We start from the raw sequence: 12184 nt of genomic DNA on the forward strand, positions 1-12184 counted from the left end.
TATTTATTTTATTATTGAATGAATTAATGTATTTATTTTCTGAAGCCAATTTCAAATCTATAACAAAAATATTAATATATTTGGCAATGTCTGAGAAGTTGCAATGCATTTCACAATTATTAAAAACATATATATATATATATATATATATATATATATATATATATATATATATATATATATATATATATATATATATATATATATATATATATATTTATATTTTGAAGCTGAACACCCATATTTTAGCTGCTAAATTTTAATCTAAAACAATATTTTATTATCCTGATCACAAAAACAAAATTACTTGCCTATAAAGGATCAATAACTATTTAGATTGTAAAACATTATAGACTTTATTTTTTGTAATTCAAGCCAGTGGAATAAATGTACTGTCCTCTACAGAACTCTGTGTGTGAGCTGCTTTTTCAATTTACACTGCATTTATAAACAAGCTTTGCACAAACCTCACACCTGGCAAAAGATAACAATAGAATGTAAACTACTGACAGTAAACATGGAAGTATGCCTTTCAAATATAACAGACAGAAAAAAAAAGCTCTGTGATACTGTGACTGACTTTATTTCCTCTTATAATTATTATAATAATTCATATTATTATCAAATGGTAGCATCTGCTGTAGTCAGTCACATATGCCCAGAGTGTTGCATTTGTTCACTATGAGCCTTTTTCCATTTCGAACTAGATCAGAGTGTTTAGTGTAGACAGTGGACTGGTCTAAACAGAAGCCTCAGGATATTGTTTTGTGGTGCTTCGGGATATTAACCAGCCACGTTGCCATCCTGCTGATATCTGATAGTTTATCTTTGCTGGCTGATCTTAAACTCTGGTATGTGTTCCAGCAGTAGTAGGTACAATGTTCCAGATGGAAACTGAAATACTACAAATCTTTTTTCAAAGTACAAATATTATTTTCAGTGACATTTTTATATATTTACCGCATCATCTTTTTTTGCGTCAGACTATTAAACGTGTTCTTGTGCTGGGTGTGTGGGGAACTGTTACATTTCACTCTGTCTCAGAAGTTATTATTTCATTTGAATGTAGCTTGATCAACCTTTTCAAAATCAATGAATGAAAAATTTTATAAATTCAGGATTTTTAATTTTGCCTTTTTGTTAACACATTGACTTGATTTTAAGGCTTAAAAACCTAAACTTAAAAGCCATTTTAGAGTGTGTTTATAAAAATAAAATGATTAATTTTAAAGAAGACAAGAATTGTTGCTTTAAAAGTGAACTAAAATCAATTTATGCTAGATTGTTAGAATTTCTAACTTTATTATTTTAACCCATTACATTCTTATTTGAATTGATGTAAACAATATTAATAATAATAATAACTAGAAAGGTTCATAGACAAAATTTATGATGGCTTGAAAAAGTCTGGACGTTTGAAGTAGTTTTAAAGTTTGAATCATTGAAGTAGCTTTCAAGAAGTTTGAAATATATGGCATAGACAGATAACTACATATATGTTAGCTCGTTTTTAGTATGGATTGGCATGTTTCTTGCTGGGCAGTGATAGGGGGTTGCTAGGTGGTTGCTAGGCGCTTATTAAGGCATTGCTATTGATTATGACTGCTTGCTAAAGTGTTTCTAGGAGGTTGCTAGGGTGCTCGGAGTGGTTGGTAAGGCATTGCTATGGTGTTTTGACTGGTTGTTAAGGTGTTGCCAAGGTGATTGCATCAGTGATTGGCAGATTGGTAGTCTGAGATAAATAAGCCCAACCTTTAGCCTGCATGACAGTGTGACGCAAAGTTATGAGTAGGCCTACCTGAGCTCAAACTCCTTGCAAACGGGAGGGAGCCCGTTTAAAAATAAAAAGGGACCAAAAAAAGTGAAGGCAAATAACACAAGAAATCCCACATATTCATTAAAAATGGCAAATTGCATACAGATGTGATATCTGTGTGCTTGTGGTTGCTGCAAAAACCCTTTCTTTGGGGTTGTAAGGTTCATGCTGTTAATTATTGCTCAGCAATTTAACATTACATATGTGCAACTTGAGAAATTACTAGCACTACTAGACTTTCTGTATCTGAATCCCAATATGCAAGGGTGTTCTCACAGCTTGGTTATTCCTTTATTTTTTTTTTTTTGTTTCGATCAAAGACAACCACAAGAGCAGTTAAGCACCCTGCATTTACCTCTCAAAATGCAAGTGCTGCATTCTCCATCACTTTAATGGTGAAAAACACATTGTTTTCTTTATTAGTCAGATGCTGTCTAGGCATCCTGAAACCAGATGGCAGTGCCACGTTGGCAGTGTTGCGTTATCTGGGACCTTCACTAGCAACCGCAGGGGAACACTGCGCACTTTTATGATACTCTGTCCTAGTTTTTTGAGCTTTTATTTTGAAGTATCTCATGTATAACGTGGCCTTGTTACTGAACCTCCTGCTGGTAGATGCTGGAACTTAAGAATTCAATTGAAATATAGTCTTTATGTTAGCGCAGTGTTATAATGGGCCAAATCATGCTGTGAGGGATCCCTTTGCAGCATGTCTTTTAATAAACACAGCAACGAAGAAGATTAGCCTCAATAGATAACTAATGAGAGGGGGGGGGGGACATGACTGTAACACACAACAAAAAGAATTGAAAGAAACAAGGGCTAGAAATACTAAGAAATAACATGGACAGAAGACAAGGGGGACAAATCAGTTACTTATAGTTCCTTCATTTTGTTTGGTTGGTTCACAGTAGAGTTTGTTTTCTCTTTTGTTGGTGGTTGGTTTGGGCAGGTGTGAATGCAGCAAATACTTTTGAGTGTGCACCAAAATGAACCTGCTTAAAGAGAAGTTTCCAGTGCTTACAATAAAAACACTGAAGTGGTTCATTTGTGATGAGAATATGATCCAAACTTGAACAGACCCAATGGCAAAAAGTGCTGCTCATTTGTGGACTAAACTTGCTGCCGTAGTCAGCTGTGATGTGATATATGGTATGAGGGCAAGTATCTGTTTACAGTGCTTTAGCAACTACTCCATGGTAGCTTGCAGACAAAGTATTCTGAAGTGATTTACGATGTGCCAAAGTGTTGCCTGCTGGCTTTTTGTTTGATTTCTGTTGGAATATTTGCACACTTTTACTCAGCACAGGCTTATTGTGAAAATGTTCCCCATATACATTTTTGGAGATAACAAATTATGTAGCCAGAGGTATGTATGTCTGTATTTTGTCTTTAAAATGACACTACAGGATGGTATAATGCTGCCGACGACTTCTGTTTTTTTTTTTTTTTCTTTCTTTTTTTTTGAACTACCAGCTAAACATTTAGCTCCATGTGGACAGATTTTCCGCTGTTACCAGTCTGCCCAGTCATTTGCCACGTATTTCGGCAGATTTGAGAGACAGAGTAGAGTTGACCACAATGATGAGTCCAGCAAAGAACGGTTTCAGAAAGTGGGTAAAACAAAAACAAAAGACAAAAAATAAAAGTAAATAACAGGGTGAGAATGTGGTAAGATCTGAAAACATGGTAAAGGGTTTTCTTTTTCCTGGATTGCTTTTGAAAACACTGTTGGTTGGGTTTAGGGAAAGGGGTGATTGGGTCAACTGGGGCTTTTAAAAACACTATTGGTTGGTTTTAGGGAAGGGGGTGGGTGGTGTTGTTGATCAGTCAGTCAGTCGACATCAGCCTCTCATGGATTTACACGAGAACAGCAGATGCGAATGGCACTCGCAAGAGAACTTTGAGATCTGAAAAAGTGTTCACATTGGCTTTTGGTGGATTTGTTAAAACAAAAACTGCAAAAACAAAACAAACAAAAAAAACATTCAAAAAGCAGTTTAGGAAACACTTTGATGACATCTGGTTAGTGGCTGTTTCACAATTCCAAGAACACAGAGAACGGACTTGTGTCCTCGGAAGAACGAACTAAGGAGACTGCGAGGACAGAGAACGCGTCCTTTGAGAATTGAGATGCTGCGTTCTTCCTGATGGTCACATGACCTTCACGCATTTTAAATGGTAAATTATTTAAACATTACAGCCTTCATACAACAATTTATTGTTTTTCCCCTTTTCAAAATATATACTTTGCATAAAAACATTATAAATATATGTTGCATAATATAAATAAAACAGATTTTAATACAAATTTCAGCAAGCAAACACCCTTAATGTGTTTATTCCTTTACTAAGATGTCCATGGTAATGTTTACTTTCACCGTTTCATTTAGGGAAACTCCTGAGGTAAATAATTCATATCTATGAACTTTAATAATAAATCTAGATAAAATGCTGTGCTTCCCACCTCCAGTCGCAATGACTTCTGGGACTTCCAGAGCGAGTTTGGGGCTCAAGTCTGCATCGGTGCATCCTCGATATCAAGAACACATCCGGGAAGTTTCACGTGTCCTCCGTACTTGCGGTCTTGAGTATTGGAACTGAACTTAGGCAGCTGATGATGACATTTCACGAGAACACGAGGACGCAAGACCGCTGAAGAACGCATATTGAGAAACAGCCAGTGTGTGATGTGTAGGAAGAATGAAATGAATGGATATTGCCTAATATTTTTAGCACGGGTGAAATTGATTAGAGGGAAAGCCATGGTGGAGATATGATAGGAAGGCAGGTAAAACCAGTTTAATGACAGTATAGGCATTTACCCAGGTTGAACCGAGCAGAACCTGAGTGATGATGGGCCACACTGAACCAAGGTGGTATAAAGATATTGCAGTGCATTGTAGAAAAAAAATGGATCACCAGGCCAAAGTGGAGCATTATGCTCAGAGGCCCTATGCAGAGTCAATGCACAAGAAAGAGTTCTGGCTCCAGTAGACTGAAGTAAATTAGCTTTAAACTATCTATTTAAGTCTTCACCCTTTGGAAATGCATGGAATTGTTTGCTTTGAATTGTAGAAGTTGGTGTCTTTTCAAAATCACAACAGCATCAACCAAACTCATCAATCCCTTACCTGGAACTACAGTTTTTAAAGACATAAGATTATTTTTTTTCTTTATTTCTATAGTGCATTGATCATATTTATTCCATCAAATTAGCTTAGCATAGATAAAGAAAAGAGAATAACAAGTCATAAAATAATTTAATTGTGGAACATTTCATCAAATTAAGCAGGCAGGAGAGTAGTCGCCGAATGCTGTTGTTGTTAGTTAAATTAAAACTGACTTAGTTCAATTGAACACAGATGTCACAAATCATTCATTTTCTTTTCGGCTTGGTGCCATTAATTAATCTGGGGTCGCCACAGTGGAATGAACCACCAACTTATCCAGCGTATGTTCTATGCAGTGGATGCCCTTCCAGCAACAATCCATCACTAGGAAACTAGTGAAGATCAGTTCAGTCTAATTCAGGTTAGTTTAATACAAAATGAACTACTGAAGAATGATCCACTGAAGAGGAGCTACACTGGTCCCAACCAAGCTAACCATAGACGGCAGTGCCAAGGAACCAATACTTCACTGATTGGCAGATGTGAAGAAAAAACCTTGTGAGAAACCAGGCTCAGTCAGAGGAACCATAACCTCTGGTTGAGAAGAAACAGTGTAATATGAGTGCAGATGTCATTCAAATGAGAGTCTTTTTGGGAAGTGTTCATGGCTCCAGCTTCCCTGATTAAAGCAGCCTAACAATCCTTTAGAGGTTTTGGATTTAAAGCCAATGAAGAGCATGAGCTGGCAATATGCAAATTAGTTCCAAAACTACACATTTTTGTGCAGCAGGACAGGAATTGGTCATGGCTCATTTAAGTCAGTTCAGACAAAGACAATAACCCATTTCAAACATACAGACCTTACTGGAAAATTACCGGCAATTTTCCGGAAAGGTCTGTATGTGTGAACACCTTTTTGAAAATAGCGGTAAATTTGTTCTGGCTATTTTCCAGAAAGAGAAGTTGTAACATTACTGGTAATTTGCCGGAATGCTGCGCTGTGTGAACACAGAAGGAAGATTGCCGGAAAGAACGCGTGCACGTCTAGAACATGCTGATGTAAGACGTCTACTTTAGCCAATCAAAATCAGGACACATTCACGTTCGTGCGGTTTAGGAAAATAAAAGCCTTTGAATATTTTTCCAGACGCTGCTAGATGTAAGTCAGATAACGTTTATATGTTCCTTATTAATGCCAACTGGGTAAATAATTATCGATAAGATGCTAATGATAAGCTGTTGTTTGTTTACCTTCAAACTCTGCTTCCTTTAGTTGCTTGACGCATCGCGTGTGCCTGTGAAGCAGCTGGTGAGCGCCAGCACACACGAGTTATGTACATCTCGACATTTGAAAGTGTTTCTCAATATGTTTTCATCGAAGTTGTTCGCTATACTGATCCATCTACATTTGTAATGTAGTCATTTGTAATGTAGTCAAATGTTTACAAACACAAGCGCGGCCATTTAGAGGTCATTCTAGTTAATGATGTTAGAATTCACCGGTATTTTGGAATGGATGCAGGGCTGGCGCATCCATAGAGGCGACCTAGGCGGCCGCCTAGGGTGGCAGTATAGAGAGGCCGGCGTCGGCAACACCCCCCTTACCACCCGCGTCCTCAGTTATGTCCACGACACCTCCCTCACCACCCGCATCCTCAGATATATTCGTGCATAGGCGACACCTCCATCGACACCCACATGTCCTCAGTTATATCCGCGCATAGAGTGGCAGAATAGAGAGAGCAGCGTCAGCGACACCTCCCTCTCTCCCTCAGCACCCGCGCCTCCTCAGTTATATCCGCGCATAGGGCGGCAGAATAGAGGTCCGCGACACCTCACTTTCATTTTCACATTGGGTTGAGGGCGGCGTGATCGTCCTCTGCCTAGAGCGGCAGTTCAGCTTGCTCCAGCCCTGAATAGATGTGTGAACAGTCTTTTCCTGAAAAATTCCAGAACGTCCTCATCTATGAACATCGCTTTTCTGAATTTACCGGTAAAGTCGTTCCGGAAATTTTCCGAATATTTTACTGGTATTACTGTGAGAAAGGGGCTAATAACTCTGTAACTTCTGATCTTTGAAACTTTGCAAAGCTTTTACATTCACATGCAGCTCTATTACACACTACATGAATATGAAAACCACAGTAGGGAGACTTTAGGAAACTTTGTTTCTGCTTTTAAGTAGATGGTAGATTAAAATCTTCCACAATGAGATGAATGGAAATATTAAAGGATAGTTTTCATTTTTATATGTATGCCTTGTTTTAGCATAGTCTTTACCCCATCTTGAATGCATTATGTGAATAAACCTTATGAATTTGATTTTGAGTCTCTAAGGTATCTAGATTTACATTTCTGTTATCCCGATGCTCATCCTGTTTCACTTCTAAACTGCTGCAGTTTATCCTTGTGTCTGAGTCATAGTTCTTACAAGCAGTCCACGGTTAAAATTAGGTCACATCTTTGTTCGGGTTATTGACTATATTTCAAAACAATGGACGTCCAGGGTAAAACCTCTCGGATGACTGGCTCCTTTTTCCTCCAGACTACCATATTTTTACAAGATGACTTCAAGACAGCCTATGTGAATGCAGATGGCCTCTTTAAAATGTACGGCCTCCGGTCAGATCTGGAGAGTGCTAATCCGACTTACCATTTCCTCCTCCGCCGTCTTTTATCTTCTGGTGGCCAGATGCTTTGGGAGTAGGAGCGTAAATGCCAGGCCGCTGTGCACTATCCAGTGTTTCACATATTCTCTCAGTCTTCATCTTTTTCGGGTCACTAACAAGGTGGTTAGGTGACATCTTCCAGAACTTTGATGTTTGTGATGTCTTGGCTACAGACTGCTCATTTGATGTGCAAGTCTTCCAAGGCAGGTAAGTTCAGGGATAAAGGGAAAGGACACATTATTATTTTTTTTTTACTTTTAGGTGATGTTTGCTTCACTGTCTGAACTCCAAAAAGCTTGATAAAGACAAGTGTTTGATGTGTTTTTTTCTCTTGAGCTCATGCTATCTGATCCCCTTCAGTGTCATTAAGTCTCCAAGCTCCTTTGATAAATGTGTGTGTGTGTGTGTGTGTGCGTGCATGCGTGTGTGTGTTTTCTCAACGCTTGGAGGTAAAAATATAAAATACTGTATGTCTATGAACTTAGCAAAGCTTGTTAAAATATGTATTTTATATCTGTTTATGTTTATAAATGTTTATTTATATGATGTTGTGTGCCTGCTGGGTGGTTATGAAAAGGTTAAAAAAAAAAGCTGTTAAACGGCATTTTGAAAAAATGAATAAATAAATAAAGTTACCATTTCACACAAGCGACAATATTGCAACCGCATAAATTTGACTTCAATTATCGTTATATAAGGTATATAAATAAATGAAAAAGCTAAGGATAATATTTTTTCAATTATTCTAAAAATAACTTTCTCAATTATTGTAGAAGTTAACCTTTCTGTCTTGTTTGGGTCAAAATCTTGGGTCACTTAAGTCACTCATATATATTGTGTTTTACATCTGATTGCCTCAAGGCCTTATGATATCCTCCACACGATGTATTTGAACATATTAAAGTTATGATCACCTCTTTCCTAGAATTTTGAGTGTTTTAATCAACTTTGTTACACTTGTGGTGTTCCCGGTCAAAAGTGACCGCCATAGGAAATTAATGGGTATCCAGGCTATATTCATTCATCAGACAGAAAACATCCCCACACACACTACCCCAACTCACTCACTCACTCACTCACTCTCTCTTTTCAGACTAAACAATGTCTTTTTTTCGTCGTTACGTGCTTATGTGCTGATCCTCCAGCCTGATTTCACAATGAAACTATTTTACGTTTTGTGGCTAATTCATATTCAGTTCAGTCGAGTTCAGTCGTACAAAATCGTACTATTTTTGAAAGGAGACGATGCTCCCAACCCCACCCCTAAACCCAGTCGTCATTGAGGATAAGCAAATTGTACAAAATTGTATAAATGAGATCTTACAAATTCATACAGATTAGATTTCATCGTAAATCAACTTCCTGATAAAACTTCACATAGACTTGGTGTCTGTTATGTGAATCCATCTTCTTTCTTTCTTTCTTTCTTTATTTCTTTCTTTTTCTTTTTTCTTTCTTTCTTTCATTCTTTTTTTTGTTTATTTATTTCTCTCTCTCTCTCTCTCTCTCTCTTTCTCTCTCTCTCTGAAAAGAAGCACAGAGAAGGAATCTTGTTATCTTTCTTTTTTTTCTTTCTTTCTTTCTTTCTGCCAATCTAGCAGGAGCAATTTTAGCTTAGCAACAATTATTTTATTATATTAGACCCTTATCATCTCGCTCAAATGATCAAAGTATAACTAGTGCTAGGTCTGTGTTCATGCTCAGCGTTTATACCCTCAGTCACTATTCCCTATTTTAGTAAACTTGAAGGACTGACAATTCGATCACTCAGAACACAGGAAAGGATAGCATTTTGTTTGTGCTTTGCTGGTTGATAAATCATTCAGATGGATTAAAGGTTCTATTTCTTTGGTCAGACCCTGTTATAGTTAATTTAGCGAGCTGTTTATTATTAATGAAAGAAAGTATTTTGACTTCTGTCATCTGTTGTTCTTTTATTTTCGATGCAGTTATTTTAAGTCTAATTCTGTAAATTCATGTTAAACACCACTGTCAGACATTGTTCACCGCTAAAGAATGCTAAATAAAAATTTGGTGGAGAAAAAAAAAATATTTTCGTGCTAAAAAAAGAGCAGTTAAAACAAACTGGTCAGTTTTGACCGGGAACACTAAAGTAAGGGTCAGGATGTGAACATGACAGGAGGGTTAAGAACCTTTATGTTAGTTTTGCATTTATAAAAAGACAAAGTCAAAACTGACTTTCCAGGTTGCCAATGAAAGCCTGTAGGCTGATTCTTTCCTTTTATATGTGAAGGACATTTTGTGGGACGTCACTGGACTGTTAAACAGCTCTTTATTGTCCTTGAATAAAGCTTAAATGTTTACAAATTGACAAACTGAAATCCAACAGTGAACATTGTTTTGTTATTTAAACATTTGTCCTCAGATGAGTGCATTACACCATGTCGGTTTATTATTATTTAAATCATCAATCAAAAGTTTCATCCAGAACAAATCTGCTTACATGACAAAAAATAGCTCCGAGTTGGCATTTTCCTCTGTACTCTTGCGGGAATTGAGATCAAAACCTTCAAGTGTTTCAGGGTCAAACCTGATGCAAGAGGCAGGGAAGTAATCACCAATAAATGTACAGCGATGATGTGAGATGGAGGGATTAATCGATAACCTTCCTCGCTGAAAGGTTTTGCTGCTCCCAGCGAACAACGTAATAAACATCTTCCCGATATCACACAATGGAAATCACTCTTTAACATCGCATACACTCTCCCTCGTCCATTAAAGCTTGTAAACATACACCGCTGTGGTGTTTATCTCTAATTCACATCTTCGATTTTGGCAAAGGTGCGCAGATAAGCTACAAAAAAACTTTGCAAACTTTTAAACTGTATTGGACAACTTCAGAATAACCGAAAAAACAACATTCATAGACATTTTTGCTGCTTGTTACTTATTTAAAATCAGAATCAGTTTTATTTAGTGTGCTTCACACACACAAGGATATTGTTTTGGCTACAGAAGCTTCCAGTGTACATAAAGTGACAAGTGACAACACAAAATAAATATGAGAAAAAAACAAGTTGATAAACATTAAGCAGAGATGCAGGTAGTCAAGAAATCTGGATATTGAATTGTATGTACAGATTTGTTATAAATATACAGGTATACGGTGCTGTGTACAAATGCGAATGTAGAAAGTATTGCATTGTATATTAAATTAAGGTGAAGTACAAGTGCGTATGAGAAAGTATTGCACATATTTATTGCACAGTTGGGGGATATTTAACTGTTTATGAGGTAAAGGAAGGCAAGGCACGTTTATTATATAGCACATTTCATACACAGTGGCAATTCAAAGTGCTTTACATAAACAAGAATAAAAGAAACAAGTAAAATAAAAATAAAAACAAATAATAAAAATGAGTAAGAAAAAAAAAAACAAAGGTAGATGGCCTGAAGAAAGAAACTGTTCATGTATCTGGCTGTTTTTGTGCTTGCTGCTGTGAAGTGCCGACCAGACGGTAACAGTTTGAACAGGTAGTGTGCTGGGTGCGAGGCGTCCAGAGTGATTTTGCAAGGACAAATAAGCTCAAACAACACAATAATGAAGTTTTTTTTGGAGGGCAGCTTAATAGTTTTATGCTCTATTAGCCTGAAATGGTAAAAACCATTAAGTTAATTTAAAGGATTGACATGATGTGTGAGGAACGCGTCTATATATTACTATTTATTTTTATTAATAGTAAGGAATCTGTGTCCACTCCAAATAATGACTTTAAATGAGTTAAATGAGTTGAAACAACAATTCTTAACATTTTTGCGACAACTTAATTGGTTTATGTTTAATCCTCCTAAATTTCTAAAAACGATTAAGTTAACTTAATTCATTTGTGTTTGAACAACATAAAGAAATAGTGTGGAACCCAGTAATGATTTTGCTAGCTATTTCTTAAGTGAAATGTGTTTGATAATGGAAATGGAAAGCAGACACAAAAGAGTTGATGAGCTTTATTATATGATTACCATACAACATCAAATTGCACAGCGTCAGCAGCCCCAGACGGACTCGCAGCTTTACATACAGATGTACACGCTGTTAAAGCAACAAGCGTCAGTCTCTTGGGTTTGCGAGCCCAATTTATAGTCAGCATTATGATCATTATGCAGCAGAAGAAAATTGAGATTATGAGTAAATATACCATATAATGCAGTATTATTAAACTGAGCCCCCATATATTCCATCAGAGAGAAATTAACTTACTTTTTTAAAATTATTTTAATGAAAAAAGAGAGAGAAGGATTTCTTGAAGATTCATTTTTTTCTGAATTTACTTTTTTAAGGTAGTGTTTGAGTATATTAATATTTGTTTGATATTAACATTTTAACTTTTAAATATATTTCTTATGATCAAAAATCTATTTTTTTTTTCTGAGGAATATTGATTTCTCTTAAAAATTTGTTGTGTTATCTAAAAGTTGGCACCTTTTTATTGTTTTACACAATAATAATAATAATAATAGTCTAAATGACTCTTGTTTTAAATTTAAACATAGGCTCATTCTGAAAACGTAGCCCTATATCTGTTTCTGGAGATATTATGTAATTAATTATGTTGCCTGGAGTATGT

This window comes from Danio rerio, chromosome 9 (assembly GCF_049306965.1).
Source record: "Danio rerio strain Tuebingen ecotype United States chromosome 9, GRCz12tu, whole genome shotgun sequence".
In the NCBI taxonomy this organism is placed as follows: Eukaryota; Metazoa; Chordata; class Actinopteri; order Cypriniformes; family Danionidae; genus Danio; species Danio rerio.